The sequence below is a fragment of the Hemiscyllium ocellatum genome, unplaced genomic scaffold (assembly GCF_020745735.1).
Source record: "Hemiscyllium ocellatum isolate sHemOce1 unplaced genomic scaffold, sHemOce1.pat.X.cur. scaffold_565_pat_ctg1, whole genome shotgun sequence".
Lineage (NCBI taxonomy): Eukaryota > Metazoa > Chordata > Chondrichthyes > Orectolobiformes > Hemiscylliidae > Hemiscyllium > Hemiscyllium ocellatum.
The window spans coordinates 114723-133551 of NW_026869119.1; the positions used below are offsets into that span (position 1 = coordinate 114723).

General features: G+C 62.4%; 1 long non-coding RNA gene across 3 annotated transcripts in view; it reads right to left on the reverse strand.

Moving 5' to 3' along the window:
• LOC132813955 (uncharacterized) overlaps positions 1-18829 on the reverse strand; it is an 84980-nt gene that overhangs the window by 53785 nt on the left and 12366 nt on the right. For all 3 annotated transcript variants that reach the window (XR_009644237.1, XR_009644236.1, XR_009644238.1), the window contains exon 3: positions 2152-2367. This is a non-coding gene — a long non-coding RNA (uncharacterized LOC132813955). The remainder of the gene's footprint in view (positions 1-2151; positions 2368-18829) is intronic.

An 18829-nucleotide genomic window follows, 5' to 3' on the forward strand; every position in this document is an offset into this window, starting at 1 on the left:
GTGGCTCCCTCCTGGAAGAGAATGGTCCCCCTCTGTACTAGCCCATCCACCAGGACCTCCGTGCCCCTGTCGACAAACCGTGGTGTAATTGCCCCTTATCTGCCATGCTTAGGGTAAAGTGTGCAGGGCAGCTCCAAGCTGAGAAAGCTCAACTGTGTGCCCATTGGCCTTTCAAAGATGGCACCAGTCCCAGGGGTCACGGAATATCCAGGGGCACCCGGGCGACCGTGAGTCCCTCCAGCCATGATGGGTGGGAGAATCGGGCTGGTATTGAATGAGAGGGACACCATGGGGTGGGGGTGGGGGCGGGGTGTGGGGGTAGTCAATGAGTTTCAGTTTGATAAGAGAGCACCAGGAATCTAGCTTGGCCTCGTACAGATAATCTCTCTGTCACACTCAATGAGAATGGCACTGAGGCAAATTATTGTTAGAGTCAGCCCAGTGAGTCAGAGAGTCTGTTGTAACTACTCCCATTTACAAATGCTCATCCAAAACTCTCCATCATTTCACCTCACACCAACCTCCCTTTTTCCTGGGAAGACTGGCTCATGTTACCGGATGCTATCGAAGTGTCTACGTTTCAGCATTCTGAAACCTGGGAACACATCCGTCCATGTCACTGCGTCTCCATCTTCCCCCCCCCCCCCCACTGTCTATACCCAAACCCCTCCCATGTGGTGATATTTAAACTGATTCCCCCTCCATCTCTGTCTCTCTATGTCAGTGATGTTCACACCCACAGCACCGCCTTGTCATGGCGCAATATAGAGATGGATCTGGAAATGGGTGGGAGCTGTACGTCTTTCACTTCCAGCACAGGCTGCAAGTTTCCCCACACTGGGCAGGGATCTAACACAGTGTTACTGAGCAATGCACGGGGGTGGGGTGGGGGGGGTGGTTAGGAAGAGGGATGTACACAGTCCTACATGCTGGGAGGGTAACTGCTCCTGGGTTACAGATCAATGCACTGGGGTGGGGTACACAGCCCTACATGCTGGGAGGGTAACTACTCCTGGTTTACAGATGAATTCACGGGTGATCACTGCACAGGTCTCTGTGCTGGTCAAACTGTCTGGCTGAGGTTTATGGACAATACAATGATGTGGTCTGCACAGCTCCCCGTGCGGGACAGGTATGTAGCCTGTGCACAGTACATCATGTTGGTGGGGTGGATGGGGGTGGGGGGGGAAAGGTGATGGACAGGTCAAGGGGTTCTCCGGAACGTTCTGTCCCTGACATTCTATAACTGACATTCCCCGGAATGTTCTGTCCCCGACATTCTATAACTGACATTCCCCGGAACGTTCTGTCCCCGACATTCTATAACTGGCATTCCCCGGAACGTTCTGTCCCTGACATTCTATAACTGGCATTCCCCGGAACGTTCTGTCCCCGACATTCTATAACTGACATTCCCCGGAACGTTCTGACCCCGACATTCTATAACTGACATTCCCCGGAACGTTCTGTCCCCGACATTCTATAACTGACATTCCCCGGAACGTTCTGTCCCTGACGTTGTTTGTTTGTGAACGGCCGGACGTCAGTGAATTGAACAAACGATAAGATCCCGAGGGAAGAGATCCCGTTCCAGGGAGAAGGAGACACTATTCCGAAGGCCCCTCGGGCAGTTAAAGGGGGGAATACGTTTTCCCTGCGTTTAAATTTCTCCACGACACAGGATCGACCACAATTTAGACCAAAATACAGAAATTCCCAAACACTGTTTGTTTTCAGGAAACTGGGACAGAATCCTTCAGGACAACAACGTTCCCACCCTCTGTATTAGGAACTGGGAAGGAGTGACCTGTGTCTGCTCTCGAGTGATCGAGTTTGTGGGAATGTTCTAGAAACCATCTGTCCTTATGGATGTGTCTCGGTGTGTTTGGGGAGGGAGGGTTTCTTGTGGTTTGTGTCACATTTTTTCAGTAATTCTGACCTTCCCATTTGTTATTCCAGCTCCAATTATTTTAATAAATCCCTGAATACAGGGACACATTTGAAAATCTCACTGGGTCCCCGATCAAACGGGTCCCTTTGCCTCCAGGCTGATGGATAATGGGTTTGTTTTCCTTCCTCACAGTTAACGTAGTGACCATCTACGTCCTGCTTTATAAAGATTGTGGATTGTCTCCATGTGTCAGACGTTACCTGGGGGCCATGGCAGCGGCGGATCTCCTGGTCATTATCCTCGACCTGATCCTGAGACACATTCCCATTGTTTATCAGGAACAGTTTTATTTCCTGAGGTACTCCGTCCCCGTGTGCAATATCCACGCCGTCCTGCTTTATGCAGCCACTGACTGCTCTGTCTGGTTCACCGTCACTTTCACCTTTGATCGGTTTGTGGCCATTTGTTGCCAGAAGCTGAAAAGTAAATATTGCAGTGAGAAAACGGCGGCTGTGGTTCTGGGAGCAGTGACTGTGCTGAGCTGTTTAAAGAACATTTCCTGGTATTTTATGCTCACGGCTCGGTATTTGCTGGGGAACCTCCCCTGGTTTTGTGATGTAACAGTCGCTGTTGGAGTCTCCAGTGTCTGGGTCACAATCGAGCTCCTCCACCACATTCTAACCCCGGGTGTCACATTTCTCCTGATTCTGCTGCTCAATGTTCTCACCGTCAGACACATTTTAGTGACCAGCAGAGCCCGCAGGAGACTCCGCGCTCACACCAATGGGGACTCTCAGTCTGACACTGAAATGAGAAACCGAAAAAAATCCATCATTTTACTGTTTGTGATCTCGGCCAATTTCATCCTGTTATGGTCAACGTTAATGCTGTATTCGATATGGAGACGGATGTGGGTGATTGGGTATAAGTCTGTGCATCTCCATTTCTTTGTGCAGGAATTGGGCTTCATGCTGCAGCTCCTCAGTTGCTGCACAAACACCGCGATTTATGCCGTGACCCAGACTAAGTTCAGGCAGCAGCTGAAGAATGTGCTGAAATATCCCTTCACCCAAATCCATCCATCCATCAAATTCCCTCATTAATCACACCATCCGGGATTTTCTCATTTCAGTTCAGTGTTTCAGCGATGGAGCAGCCTGTCGCTATGGTAACAGACGGAGGATAGCGATGGTTTTTCCCTCCTTATCACACAGGGGTGTTACAGGGAAACATTTCAATGTTTCTCACAACTCAGGGGCCAGTGAGAAAAGGCACCATCCCACTGACTGTATCCATCACTTCCATTTGTAACCAATAAAAATGCTGATGACAGCGTGCCGAGCAGCAGAGGGACCGATGTTGTTGCGTGTCTTTGTGTTGGAGAAGCTGAGCTGGAGAGAGACAGACTCAGCCCCAAGTCCTGGTCCTCAGGGAAGGGGAGGGCACCGCGGCCTGAGCTCAGGAGCTGGGGTTAACTCCCTCTGTTCCCCCCACTGGGCCTGGCCACCCCATTACCTCTCCCCTACTCTTTCTCCTCAATTCTCTCTCTCTCTCTCTCTTTTAGCACACACTCTCTTTCTCAACCCTCTCCCTCATCCCCCACTCTCTCACACACACCGCCCCCAAACCCGGTTTCTCCACCTGACTCCACTTTCCCTCTCCCCCTCTCTCTCTCATGCCGTCGCTGTTTCCCTCCCACAATTCCATCTCTACCCCATTTTCCTCACCTCCCACATCTTACCCCCACACCCCACATGCAGCCTCACCCCCAAATATCCCCAGTCTCTGGGTCAGAGGGAGAGGGAAAGACCAGGGAGACAGAGTATGTCAGAGAGAGTGAGGGAGGGAGGGACAGGAGGGAGAGCGATTCAGTCAGAGAGAAACGGAGGAAGGTGGGGAGAGAGAGAGAGACTGATTAATGGGGGTCAAGAGTGAGAGATGGTGGAGGGAAAGTGAAGGAACGGGGGGAGAGAGAGGGGGCAAGGGAGAGATAGGGTGAGATAGGGAAGGACGAGGGATGGGACGAAGGGAGGGGAGGGAATGTCAAGAGTGAGGGAGTGGCCGAAAGAGGGGATGGAAGAGGGAGGGAGCGCGAGAGACGGGGAGGAAAAGGGAGAGGGAGAAGGCGAGAGAGGGGAGGGAGGTAGGGGAGGGAGAGAGAGAGGGGAGAGGTTGAGAGAGGGGAGGATGAGACAGGGGAGTGAGGGAGGGGAGTGCAAGAGAGAGGAGCACGAGAGGTAGGGAGAGTGAGAGAGGGGAGGGAAGAGAGGGGGGATGGGGAGAGACTGGAGTGCGAGAGAGGAGGAGGGCGAGAGAGAGGAGGGTGAGAGAGGAGATGGCGAGACAGGGGGAGGGGGAGAGAGGGGAGTGCGAGTGAGGGGACAGGGAGGTGAAGGCGAGAGGGATGGAGAGGGCGAGAGAGGAGAGAGCGAGAGGGGAGAGGGCGAGAGAGGGGAGGGAGGGAGGGGTGGGCAAGAGGGAGGGAGAGGGCGAGAGGGAGGGAGATAGTGAGATAGGGGAGTGTGAGAGAGGGGGAGGGCGAGAGAGGGGAGTGCGAGCGAGGGTGAGGGTGAGAGAGGGGGAGCGGGAGGGTAGGACGAGAGGGATGGAGAGTGCAAGAGAGGTGAGGGAGGGTGGGGAGGGAGAGAAGGGGACAGAGAGACGGGACAACAGAGAGAAGGGGGACAGAGAGACGGGACGACAGAGAGAAGGGGACAGAGAGAAGGGGGACAGAGAGAAGGGGGACAGAGACGGGACGACAGAGAGAAGGGACGACAGAGAGAAGGGGGACAGAGAGACGGGACGACAGAGAGAAGGGACGACAGAGAGAAGGGACGACAGAGAGAAGGGGCGACAGAGAGACGGGACGACAGAGAGAAGGGACGACAGAGAGAAGGGACGACAGAGAGATGGGGGACAGAGAGAGCGGGGGACAGAGAGAAGGGGGACAGAGAGAGGGGGGACAGAGAGAGGGGGGACAGAGAGAGGGGGGACAGAGACGGGGAAGGACAGAGACGGGGGGGACAGAGACGGGGGGGACAGAGAGAGAGGGCGGACAGAGACGGGGGGGACAGAGACAGAGGGGACAGAGACGGGGGGGCCAGAGAGAGAGGGCGGACAGAGACGGGGGGGACAGAGAGAGAGGGCGGACAGAGACGGGGGGGACAGAGACAGAGGGGGACAGAGACGGGGGGGCCAGAGAGAGAGGATGGAAAGAGACGGGGGGGACAGAGAGAGAGGGCGGACAGAGACGGGGGGGACAGAGAGAGAGGGGGACAGAGAGAGAGGGGACAGAGACGGGGGGACAGAGGAGAGGGGGACAGAGACGGGGGGGACAGAGAGAGGGGACAGAGACGGGGGGGACAGAGAGAGAGGGCGGACAGAGACGGGGGGACAGAGAGAGAGGGCGGACAGAGACGGGGGTACAGAGAGAGGGGGGACAGAGACGGGGGTGACAGAGAGAGGGCGGACAGAGACGGGGGGACAGAGAGAGAGGGCGGACAGAGACGGGGGGGACAGAGACGGGGGTGAGAGAGACGGGGGAGACAGAGAGAGAGGGGGACAGAGAGAGAGGGCGGACAGAGACGGGGGTCAGAGAGAGAGGGGGACAGAGAGAGAGGGGGACACAGACGGGGGGGGACAGAGACGGGGGGGACGGAGAGAGAGGGCGGACAGAGACGGGGGGACAGAGAGAGAGGGCGGACAGAGACGGGGGGGCAGAGAGAGAGGGGGACAGAGACGGGGGGGACAGAGAGAGGGGGGACAGAGAGAGAGGGGGACAGAGACGGGGGGGACAGAGACGGGGGGGACAGAGACGTGGGGGGACAGAGAGAGGGGGACAGAGAGAGAGGGGGACAGAGACGGGGGGGACAGAGACGGGGGGGACAGAGACGGGGGGGACAGAGAGAGAGGGGGACTGAGACGGGGACAGAGACGGGGGGGACAGAGACGGGGGGGGACAGAGAGAGAGGGCGGACAGAGACGGTGGGGACAGAGACGGGGGGGACAGAGACGGGGGGGACAGAGAGAGAGGGCGGACAGAGAGAGAGGGGACAGAGAGAGAGGGCGGACAGAGAGAGAGGGCAGACAGAGACGGGGGGGACAGAGACGGGGGGGACAGAGACGGGGGGGACAGAGAGAGAGGGCGGACAGAGACGGGGGGGACAGAGAGAGAGGGGGGACAGAGACGGGGGGGACAGAGACGGGGGGGACAGAGAGAGAGGGCGGACAGAGACAGGGGGGACAGAGAGAGGGGGACAGAGACGGGGGGGACAGAGACGGGGGACAGAGAGAGAGGGCGGACAGAGACGGGGGGGACACAGAGAGAGGGCGGACAGAGACGGGGGGGACACAGAGAGAGGGGACAGAGAGAGAAGGGGACACAGAGAGAGGGGACAGACAGAGAAGGGGACAGAGACGGGGGGGACAGAGAGAGAGGGCGGACAGAGACGGGGGGGACAGAGAGAGAGGGGGACAGAGACGGGGGGGACAGAGACGGGGGGACAGAGACGGGGGGACAGAGGGAGAGGGCGGACAGAGAGAGAGGGAGACAGAGACGGGGGGACAGAGACGGGGGGGACAGAGACGGGGGGCAGAGGGAGAGGGCGGACAGAGAGAGAGGGCGGACAGAGACGGGGGGGACAGAGACGGGGGGGGACAGAGACGGGGGGGACAGAGAGAGAGGGGGACAGAGAGAGAGGGCGGACAGAGACGTGGGGGACAGAGACGGGGGGGACAGAGAGAGAGGGCGGACAGAGAGAGAGGGCGGACAGAGACGGGGGGGACAGAGACGGGGGACAGAGAGAGAGGGGGACAGAGACGGGGGGGACAGAGACGGGGGACAGAGAGAGAGGGGGACAGAGACGGGGGGGACAGAGAGAGAGGGGGACAGAGACGGGGGGACAGAGACGGGGGGACAGAGAGAGAGGGGGACAGAGACGGGGGGACAGAGACGGGGAGGACAGAGAGAGAGGGGGACAGAGACGGGGGGACAGAGAGAGAGGGGGACAGAGACGGGGACACAGAGAGAGAGGGGGACAGAGACGGGGGGGACAGAGACGGGGGGTCAGAGAGAGAGGGCGACAGAGAGAGAGGGCGGACAGAGACGGGGGGGACAGAGAGAGAGGGGGACAGAGACGGGGGGACAGAGACGGGGGTGACAGAGAGAGAGGGCGGACAGAGAGAGAGGGCGGACAGAGACGGGGGGGACAGAGACGGGGGGGACAGAGAGAGGGGGACAGAGACGGGTGGGACAGAGACGGGGAGACAGAGAGAGAGGGGGACAGAGACGGGGGGACAGAGAGAGAGGTGGACAGAGACGGGGGGGACAGAGAGGGAGGGGACAGAGACGGGAGGGACAGAGACGGGGGGACAGAGAGAGAGGGGGACAGAGACGGGGGGGACAGAGACGGGGGGGACAGAGACGGGGGGGACAGAGAGAGAGGGGGACAGAGACGGGAGGACAGAGAGAGAGGGGGACAGAGACGGGGGGGACAGAGACGGGGGGACAGAGACGGGGAGGACAGAGAGAGAGGGGGACAGAGACGGGGGGACAGAGAGAGAGGGCGGACAGAGACGGGGGGACAGAGACGGGGGGGACAGAGACGGGGGGGGACAGAGACGGGGGGGACAGAGACCGGGGGGGACAGAGACGGGGGGGTCAGAGAGAGAGGGCGGACAGAGACGGGGGGGACAGAGAGAGAGGGGGACAGAGACGGGGGGACAGAGAGAGAGGGGGACAGAGACGGGGGGGACAGAGAGAGAGGGCGGACAGAGACGGGGGGACAGAGACGGGGGGGACAGAGACGGGGGGGACAGAGAGAGAGGGGGACAGAGAGAGAGGGGGACACAGACGGGGGGGACAGAGACGGGGGGCCAGAGACGGGGGGGACAGAGACGGGGGGGACAGAGACGGGGGTGACAGAGAGAGAGGGCGGACAGAGACGGGGGGACAGAGACAGAGGGGGACAGAGACGGGGGGACAGAGACGGGGGGGACAGAGAGAGAGGGGACAGAGACGGGGGGGACAGAGACGGGGGGGTCAGAGACAGAGGGCGGACAGAGACGGGGGGGACAGAGACGGGGGGGACAGTGACGGGGGGGACAGAGAGAGAGGGGGACAGAGACGGGGGGGACAGAGAGAGAGGGCGGACAGAGACGGGGGGGACAGAGAGAGAGGGCGGACAGAGACGGGGGGGACAGAGACGGGGGGACAGAGACGGTGGGGACAGAGACGGGGGGGACAGAGACGGGGGGGACAGAGAGAGAGGGGGCAGAGACGGGGGGGACAGAGAGAGAGGGGGACAGAGACGGGGGTGACAGAGACGGGGGGGACAGAGACGTGGGGGACAGAGACGGGGGGGACAGAGAGACGGGGGACAGAGACGGGGGGGACAGAGACGGGGGGACAGAGAGACGGGGGGACAGAGACGGGGGGGACAGAGACGGGGGGGACAGAGAGACGGGGGGACAGAGACGGGGGTGGCAGAGACGGGGGGGACAGAGACGGGGGGACAGAGAGAGAGGGGGACAGAGAGAGAGGGCGGACAGAGACAGGGGGACAGAGACGGGGGGGACAGAGAGAGGGGGACAGAGACGGGGGGACAGAGAGAGAGGGCGGAGAGAGATGGGGGAGACACAGAGAGAGGGCGGACAGAGACGGAGGGGGACAGAGAGAGAGGGCGGACAGAGACGGGGGGACAGAGACGGGGGGGACAGAGACGGGGGGCAGAGAGAGAGGGCGGACAGAGAGAGAGGGGGACAGAGACGGGGGGACAGAGACGGGGGGACAGAGAGAGGGGGACAGAGACGGGGGGGACAGAGAGAGAGGGGGACAGAGACGGGGGGACAGAGACGGGGGGGACAGAGAGAGAGGGCGGACAGAGACAGGGGGGACAGAGAGAGGGGGACAGAGACGGGGGGACAGAGAGAGAGGGGGACAGAGACGGGGGGCGACAGAGAGAGAGGGCGGACAGAGACAGGGGGGACAGAGAGAGGGGGACAGAGACGGGGGGGACAGAGAGAGAGGGGGACAGAGACGGGGGGGACAGAGACGGGGGGGACAGAGAGAGAGGGCGGACAGAGACAGGGGGGACAGAGAGCGGGGGACAGAGACGGGGGGGACAGAGAGAGAGGGCGGACAGAGACGGGGGGACAGAGACGGGGGGACAGAGACGGGGGGGACAGAGACGGGGGGGACAGAGAGAGAGGGGGACAGAGACGTGGGGGACAGAGAGAGAGGGCGGACAGAGACGGGGGGACAGAGACGGGGGGTACAGAGACGGGGGGGACAGAGACGGGGGGACAGAGAGAGAGGGCGGACAGAGACGGGGGGGACAGAGACGGGGGGAACAGAGAGAGAGGTGTCAGAGACGGGGGGGACAGAGACGGGGGGGACAGAGAGAGAGGGCGGACAGAGACGTGGGGACAGAGACGGGGGAACAGAGAGAGAGGGGTCAGAAACGGGGGGACAGAGACGTGGGGGACAGAGGGAGAGGGCGGACAGAGAGAGAGGGCGGACAGAGACGGGGGGACAGAGAGAGCGGGACAGAGAGAGAGGGGGACAGAGACGGTGGGGACAGAGAGAGAGGGGGACAGAGACAGGGGGGACAGAGAGAGAGGGCGGACAGAGACGGGGTGACAGAGACGGGGGGACAGAGACGGGGGGGACAGAGACGGGGCGGACAGAGACGGGGGGACAGAGAGAGGGGGGACAGAGACGGGGGGGACAGAGAGAGAGGGCGGACAGAGACGGGGGACAGAGAGAGAGGGCGGACAGAGACGGGGGACAGAGACGGGGGGACAGAGGCAGAGGGCGGACAGAGAGAGAGGGCGGACAGAGACGGGGGGACAGAGAGAGCGGGGGGACAGAGACGGGGGGACAGAGACGGGGGGACAGAGAGAGAGGGGGACAGAGAGAGAGGGCGGACAGAGACGGGGGGACAGAGACGGGGGGGACAGAGACAGGGAGGACAGAGACGGGGGGACAGAGACGGGGGGACAGAGACGGGGGGGACAGAGACGGGGGGGACAGAGAGAGAGGGCGGACAGAGACGGGGGGGACAGAGAGAGAGGGGGACAGAGACGGGGGGACAGAGAGAGAGGGGGATAGAGACGGGGGGGACAGAGAGAGAGGGAGGACAGAGACGGTGGGGACAGAGACGGGGGGACAGAGAGAGGGGGACAGAGACGGGGGTGACAGAGAGAGAGGGCGGACAGAGACGGGGGGGACAGAGAGAGTGGGACAGAGACGGGGGGACAGAGACGGGGGGACAGAGAGAGAGGGGGACAGAGACGGGGGACAGAGAGAGAGGGGACAGAGACGGGGGACAGAGAGAGAGGGCGGACAGAGAGAGAGGGGGACAGAGACGGGGGGGACAGAGACGGGGGGGACAGAGAGAGAGGGGACAGAGACGGGGGGACAGAGAGAGAGGGCGGACAGAGAGAGAGGGGGACAGAGACGGGGGGGACAGAGACGGGGGGTACAGAGAGAGAGGGGACAGAGACGGGGGGACAGAGAGAGAGGGCGGACAGAGAGAGAGGGCGGACAGAGACGGGGGGACAGAGAGAGAGGGGGAAAGAGACGGGGGGGACAGAGACGGGGGTGACAGAGACGGGGGGGACAGAGAGAGAGGGGGACAGAGACGGGGGGACAGAGACGGGGGGACAGAGAGAGAGGGGGACAGAGACGGGGGCACAGAGAGAGAGGGGGACAGAGAGAGAGGGGGACAGAGAGAGGGGGGGACAGAGACGGGGGTGACAGAGTCGGGGGGGACAGAGAGACGGGGGGACAGAGACGGGGGGGACAGAGACGGGGGGGACAGAGAGCGAGGGGGACAGAGAGAGAGGGGGACAGAGAGAGGGGGGAACAGAGACGGGGGAACAGAGACGGGGGGGACAGAGACGGGGGGGACAGAGAGAGAGGACGGACAGAGAGAGAGGGCGGACAGAGACGGGGGGGACAGAGAGAGGGGGCGGACAGAGACGGGGGGACAGAGACGGGGGGGACAGAGAGAGAGGGCGGACCGAGACGGGTGGGACAGAGAGAGAGGGGGACAGAGAGAGAGGGCGGACAGAGACGAGGGGGACAGAGAGAGAGGGCGGACAGAGACGGGGGACAGAGAGAGAGGGGGACAGAGACGGGGGGGACAGAGACGGGGGGGTACAGAGACCGGGGGGACAGAGAGAGAGGGGACAGAGAGAGAGGGCGGACAGAGACGGGGGGGACAGAGAGAGAGGGCGGACAGAGACGGGGCGGACAGAGACGGGGGGGACAGAGAGAGAGGGGGACAGAGAGAGAGGGGGACAGAGACGGGGGGACAGAGAGAGAGGGGGACAGAAAGAGAGGGCGGACAAAGACGGGGGGACAGAGAGAGAGGGGGGACAGAGACGGGGGGGACAGAGACTGGGGGGACAGAGAGAGAGGGGGACAGAGAGAGAGGGGGACAGAGAAGGGGGGGACAGAGAGAGAGGGGGACAGAGAGAGAGGGCGGACAGAGACGGGTGGGACAGAGAGAGAGGGCGGACAGAGACGGGGGGGACAGAGAGAGAGGGGGACAGAGACGGGGGGACAGAGACGGAGGGACAGAGACGGGGGGGACAGAGAGAGAGAGGGCGGACAGAGACGGGGGGTACAGAGAGAGAGGGGGACAGAGACGGGGGGACAGAGACGGGGGGGACAGAGACGGGGGGGACAGAGAGAGAGGGGGACAGAGACGGGGGGGACAGAGACGGGGGGGACAGAGAGAGAGGGGGACAGAAACGGGGGGGACAGAGACGGGGCGGACAGAGAGAGAGGGCGGACAGAGACGGGTGGGACAGAGACGGGGGGTACAGAGACGGGGGTGACAGAGACGGGGGAGACAGAGAGAGAGGGGTACAGAGACGGGGGGGACAGAGGGGGGGTACAGAGAGAGAGAGGGGGACAGAGAGAGAGGGGGACAGAGACGGGGTGGACAGAGAGAGATGGGGACAGAGACGGGGGGGACAGAGAGAGAGGGGGACAGAGACGGGGGTGACAGAGACGGGGGGGACAGAGACGGGGGGGACAGAGAGAGAGGGCGGACAGAGACGAGGGGGACAGAGAGAGAGGGGGACAGAGACGGGGGGGACAGAGAGAGAGGGGGATAGAGAGAGAAGGGGACAGAGAGAGAGGGGGACAGAGACGGGGGGGACAGAGAGAGAGGGGGACAGAGACGGGGGGGACAGAGAGAGAGGGGGACAGAAACGGGGGGGACAGAGACGGGGCGGACAGAGAGAGAGGGCGGACAGAGACGGGTGGGACAGAGACGGGGGGTACAGAGACGGGGGGGACAGAGACGGGGGAGACAGAGAGAGAGGGGGACAGAGACGGGGGGGACAGAGGGGGGGTACAGAGAGAGAGAGGGGGACAGAGAGAGAGGGGGACAGAGACGGGGTGGACAGAGAGAGATGGGGACAGAGACGGGGGGGACAGAGAGAGAGGGGGACAGAGACGGGGGTGACAGAGACGGGGGGTACAGAGACGGGGGGGACAGAGAGAGAGGGTGGACAGAGACGAGGGGGACAGAGAGAGAGGGGGACAGAGACGGGGGGGACAGAGAGAGAGGGGGACAGAGAGAGAGGGGGACAGAGACGGGGGGGACAGAGACGGGGGGACAGAGAGAGGGCGGACAGAGAGAGAGAGCGGACAGAGAGAGAGGGCGGACAGAGACGGGGGGGACAGAGAGAGAGGGCGGACAGAGACGGGGGGCAGAGAGAGAGGGGGACAGAGACGGGGGGGACAGAGACGGGGGGGACAGAGAGAGAGGGCGGACAGAGACGGGGGGACAGAGAGAGGGGGACAGAGACGGGGGGGACAGAGACGGGGGGGACAGAGATGGGGGGGACCGAGAGAGAGGGGGACAGAGAGAGGGGGACAGAGACGGGGGGGACAGAGACGGGGGGTCAGAGACGGGGGGGACAGAGAGAGAGGGGGACAGAGAGAGAGGGGGACAGAGACGGGGGTGACAGAGACGGGGGGGACAGAGACGGGGGGACAGAGAGAGGGGGGACAGAGACGGGGGGACAGAGTGAGAGGGGGACAGAGACGGGGGGGACAGAGACGGGGGGACAGAGACGGGGGGCACAGAGAGAGAGGACGGACAGAGATGGGGGGGCAGAGAGAGAGGGGGACAGAGACGGCGGGGACAGAGACGGGGGGGCAGAGACGGGGGGCACAGAGACGGGGGTCAGAGAGAGAGGGGGACAGAGACGGGGGGACAGAGACGGGGGGACAGAGAGAGAGGGCGGACAGAGACGGGGGGACAATGACGGGGGGACAGAGAGAGAGGGCGGACAGAGACGGGGGGGACAGAGAGAGAGGGGGACAGAGACGGGGGGGACAGAGAAGGGGGGCAGACTGAGGGGGCAGAGTGGAGGACACAGAGTGGGACAGACAGAGGGGGATAGAGAGAGGGGAACAGAGAGAGGCGAACAGAGAGGGGTTCAGAGAGGGGGGATAGAGAGGGGGACAGAGAGAGGGGAACAGAGAGAATGGGACATGGAGAGGAGAATAGAGAGAATGGGACATGGAGAGGAGAATAGAGAGAAGGACAGAGAGAGACCGGGACAGAGAGAGGGACAGAGAGCGGGGACAGAGAGAGGAGGGACAGAGAGTGGGGACAGAGAGAGGGGTGACAGAGAGAGTGGGGACAGACTTGGGGGACAGACAGTGGGGGAAAGAGTAAGAGGAACAGAAAGGAGGTGACAGAGAGAGGGGGTAAGACAGAGGGGCAGAGAGAGTGGGGACAGAGACATGGGAGATAGATCAGGAGGACAGCGAGAGGGGAGAATGAGAGGGGGGACAGAGAGAAGGGGACAGAGAAAGGGGCAGAGAGATTTGGGACAGAGAGAGGGGGACAGAGAGAGGGACAGAGCAGGGTGCAGACTGATGGGGCAGAGTTGGGTACAAATGGGGGAAAAAGAGAGGGGGACAGAGAGAGAGGAACAGAGATAAGGGGACAGAGAGAGAGGGGGACAGAGAGAGAGGGGGACAGAGACGGGGGGGACAGAGAGAGAGGGGGACAGAAAGAGAGGGCGGACAAAGACGGGGGGACAGAGAGAGAGGGCGGACAGAGACGGGGGGGACAGAGACTGGGGGGACAGAGAGAGAGGGGGACAGAGAGAGAGGGGGACAGAGAAGGGGGGGACAGAGAGAGAGGGGGACAGAGAGAGAGGGCGGACAGAGACGGGTGGGACAGAGAGAGAGGGCGGACAGAGACGGGGGGACAGAGAGAGAGGGGACAGAGACGGGGGGACAGAGACGGGAGGGACAGAGACGGGGGGACAGAGAGAGAGAGGGCGGACAGAGACGGGGGGGACAGAGAGAGAGGGGGACAGAGACGGGGGGACAGAGACGGGGGGGACAGAGACGGGGGGGACAGAGAGAGAGGGGGACAGAGACGGGGGGACAGAGACGGGGGGACAGAGAGAGAGGGGTCAGAAACGGGGGGGACAGAGACGGGGCGGACAGAGAGAGAGGGCGGACAGAGACGGGTGGGACAGAGACGGGGGGTACAGAGACGGGGGTGACAGAGACGGGGGAGACAGAGGGGGGGTACAGAGAGAGAGAGGGGGACAGAGAGAGAGGGGGACAGAGACGGGGTGGACAGAGAGAGATGGGGACAGAGACGGGGGGGACAGAGAGAGAGGGGGACAGAGACGGGGGTGACAGAGACGGGGGGGACAGAGACGGGGGGGACAGAGAGAGAGGGCGGACAGAGACGAGGGGACAGAGAGAGAGGGGGACAGAGACGGGGGGGACAGAGAGAGAGGGGGATAGAGAGAGAAGGGGACAGAGAGAGAGGGGGACAGAGACGGGGGGGACAGAGAGAGAGGGGGACAGAGACGGGGGGGACAGAGAGAGAGGGGGACAGAGACGGGGGGTCAGAGACGGGGCGGACAGAGAGAGAGGGCGGACAGAGACGGGTGGGACAGAGACGGGGGGTACAGAGACGGGGGGGACAGAGACGGGGGAGACAGAGAGAGAGGGGGACAGAACGGGGGGACAGAGGGGGGTACAGAGAGAGAGAGGGGGACAGAGAGAGAGGGGGACAGAGACGGGGTGGACAGAGAGAGATGGGGACAGAGACGGGGGGGACAGAGAGAGAGGGGGACAGAGACGGGGGTGACAGAGACGGGGGGTACAGAGACGGGGGGGACAGAGAGAGAGGGTGGACAGAGACGAGGGGGACAGAGAGAGAGGGGGACAGAGACGGGGGGGACAGAGAGAGAGGGGGACAGAGAGAGAGGGGGACAGAGACGGGGGGGACAGAGACGGGGGGACAGAGAGAGGGCGGACAGAGAGAGAGAGCGGACAGAGAGAGAGGGCGGACAGAGACGGGGGGGACAGAGAGAGAGGGCGGACAGAGACGGGGGGGCAGAGAGAGAGGGGGACAGAGACGGGGGGGACAGAGACGGGGGGGACAGAGAGAGAGGGCGGACAGAGACGGGGGACAGAGAGAGGGGGACAGAGACGGGGGGGACAGAGACGGGGGGGACAGAGATGGGGGGGACCGAGAGAGAGGGGGACAGAGAGAGGGGGACAGAGACGGGGGGGACAGAGACGGGGGGTCAGAGACGGGGGGACAGAGAGAGAGGGGGACAGAGAGAGAGGGGGACAGAGACGGGGGTGACAGAGACGGGGGGGACAGAGACGGGGGGACAGAGAGAGGGGGGGACAGAGACGGGGGGACAGAGAGAGAGGGGGACAGAGACGGGGGGGACAGAGACGGGGGGACAGAGACGGGGGGACAGAGAGAGAGGACGGACAGAGATGGGGGGCAGAGAGAGAGGGGGACAGAGACGGCGGGGACAGAGACGGGGGGGCAGAGACGGGTGGCACAGAGACGGGGGGTCAGAGAGAGAGGGGGACAGAGACGGGGGGACAGAGACGGGGGGACAGAGAGAGAGGGCGGACAGAGACGGGGGGACAGAGACGGGGGGACAGAGAGAGAGGGCGGACAGAGACGGGGGGGACAGAGAGAGAGGGGGACAGAGACGGGGGGGACAGAGACGGGGGCAGACTGAGGGGGCAGAGTGGAGGACACAGAGTGGGACAGACAGAGGGGGATAGAGAGAGGGGAACAGAGAGAGGCGAACAGAGAGGGGTTCAGAGAGGGGGGATAGAGAGGGGGACAGAGAGAGGGGAACAGAGAGAATGGGACATGGAGAGGAGAATAGAGAGAATGGGACATGGAGAGGAGAATAGAGAGAAGGACAGAGAGAGACCGGGACAGAGAGAGGGACAGAGAGCGGGGACAGAGAGAGGAGGGACAGAGAGTGGGGACAGAGAGAGGGGTGACAGAGAGAGTGGGGACAGACTTGGGGGACAGACAGTGGGGGAAAGAGTAAGAGGAACAGAAAGGAGGTGACAGAGAGAGGGGGGTAAGACAGAGGGGCAGAGAGAGTGGGGACAGAGAGATGGGAGATAGATCAGGAGGACAGCGAGAGGGGAGAGTGAGAGGGGGGACAGAGAGAAGGGGACAGAGAAAGGGGCAGAGAGATTTGGGACAGAGAGAGGGGGACAGAGAGAGGGACAGAGCAGGGTGCAGACTGATGGGGCAGAGTTGGGTACAAATGGGGGAAAAAGAGAGGGGGACAGAGAGAGAGGAACAGAGATAAGGGGACAGAGAGAGGGGGCAGAGAGAGGGGGACAGGGAGAGGAGTGACAGAGAGAGGGGGGACAAACATGGGGGACAGAGAGAGGGGGAACAGAAAGGAGGGGACAGAGAGAGGGGGGTAAGAGAGAGGGGCAGAGAGAGTGGGGACAGAGAGAAAGGGTGATAGAGAGGGCGGACAGAGAGGAGTGAATAGAGAGGGAAAACAGACAGTGTGGGACACAGGGGGAGATAAAGGGGGACAGAGAGAGAGAGAGGGGCAGAGAGAGAGGGAGACAGAGAGGGGGTACAGAGAGATGGGGTCAGAGACAGATTGGGCCAGAGACAGAGAGGCGCACACAGAGAGAGAGGGGGACAGAGAGAGGTAGGACAGAGAGAGGAACAGAGAGGGGGGCAGACTGAGGGGGCAGAGTGGAGGACTCAGAGGGGGGACAGACAGAGAGGGACATAGAGAGGGGGAACAGAGAGAGGCGAACAGCGAGAGGAGGACAGAGAGAGAGGGGGCAGAGAGAGGGGAACAGACAGAGGGGGAAAGAGAGAGGCGAACAGAGAGGGGGGACAGAGAGAGGGGTGACAGAGAGAGTGGGGACAGAGAGAGGTGGGACGGGGGGAACAGAGAGAGGGGACAGAGAGAGTGGGGACAGAGAGAGGGGGACAGAGAGAGGGGGACAGAGTGAGGGGGGTAAGAGAGAGGGGGCAGAGAGATTTGGGACATAGAGCGTGACAGACAGAGGTAGGACAGAGAGAGGGACAGAGCAGGGTGCAGACTGAGGAGGCAGAGTTGGGCACAAAATGGGCAGACAGAGAGAGGGAGACAGAATGAAGGGGACAGAGAAAAGGGAACAGAGAGCGGGGAACAGTGAGAAGGGAACAGAGAGCGGGGACAGAGAGAGGGGGACTGAGAGAGGGAACCAGAGAGGTGGGGACAGAGAGTGGGGGACAGAGAGGAGGGGGATAGAGAGAGTCAGGGACAGAGAGAGTGGGAACAGACTTGGGGGACAGACAGAGGGGGAAAGAGAGAGGGGAACAGAAAGGAGGGGACAGAGAGAGGGGTGTGAGAGAGAGGGGCGGAGAGAGAGAGGTGACAGAGAGAGGGGGACAGAGAGAAGGGTACAGAGAGAGGGAGGACAGAGGTGGGGGGCAGAGAAGCCGAGGCACAGAGACGGGGTGGGACAGCGAAGGGGGCAAAGAGAGAATGGGACAGAAGTGGTGACAGAGCGAAGAGAACATAGAGGGTGGGACAGAGAAAGCGGGGACAGAGTGAGGGGGACAGACAGAGAGAGACAGAGAGAGGGGGCACAGAGAGACAGTGACAGAGAGAGAGGGGTGACAGGGAGAGGGGGACAGAGAGAGAGGGGACAGAGAGAGAGTGACAGAGAGAGGGGGCACAGAGAGAGTGGAGACAGAGAGGGGGGGACAGAGAGACGGGGGACAGGGAGAGGGGGACAGAGAGAGGGGTGACAGGGAGAGGGGGACAGAGAGAGAGGGACAGAGACCGCAGGACAGAGAGAGTGGGGCAGAGAGAGGGAGGCAGAGAAGGGGGACAGGGGAGACAGAGGGTGGAACAGGGGCACAGTGGTACAGAGAGTGTTAGGAGAGAGGGAAAACTGAGAGCGGGGGTCACGGGGTGCCATAGGTGGGAGTATAGAGACATGGGTGACAGAGAGAGGTCAATCAGAGAGAAGGGATACGCGGGGGTGGGGACGGATAGAGGGAACAGAGAGAGAGGGGGACAGAGAGAGGGGGATAGAGAGGGGGGACAGAGGGAGGGGGCAGAGAGGGGGGAAAGGGAGGGCTGTGGATAGAGAGAGTGGGGGAAGAAAGGGGAAACATAGAGGGGGACAGAGACAAGGGATTAGAGAGAGGGGGGACAGAGAGAGGGGGAGAGAGAGAGAAGAGGGACAGCGAGAGGGAACAGAGAGAGGGGACAGAGAGAGGGGGAGAGAGAGAGAAGAGGGACAGCGAGAGGGAACAGAGAGAGGGGACAGAGAGAGGGGAGAGAGAGAGAGGGAACAGAGAGAGGAGGACACAGAGAGAGGACAGAGACGGGGGACAGAGAGATGGAGAGAGAGAGCGAGGGGGGAGAGAGAGAGGGGGGACAGATAGAGCGGATCAGAGAGAGGGGGAGAGAGAGGGGGGATAGAGAGAGGGGGTGTAGAGATAGGGGGAGGGAGGGGGGACAGAAACAGGCGGGACAGAGAGATGGTGAGGACAAAGAGGGGACAGAGAGAGAAGGGGACAGAGAAAGAGGGGACAGAGAAAGAGGGGTCAGAGACGGGGGAGGACAAAGGGTTGGGTACAG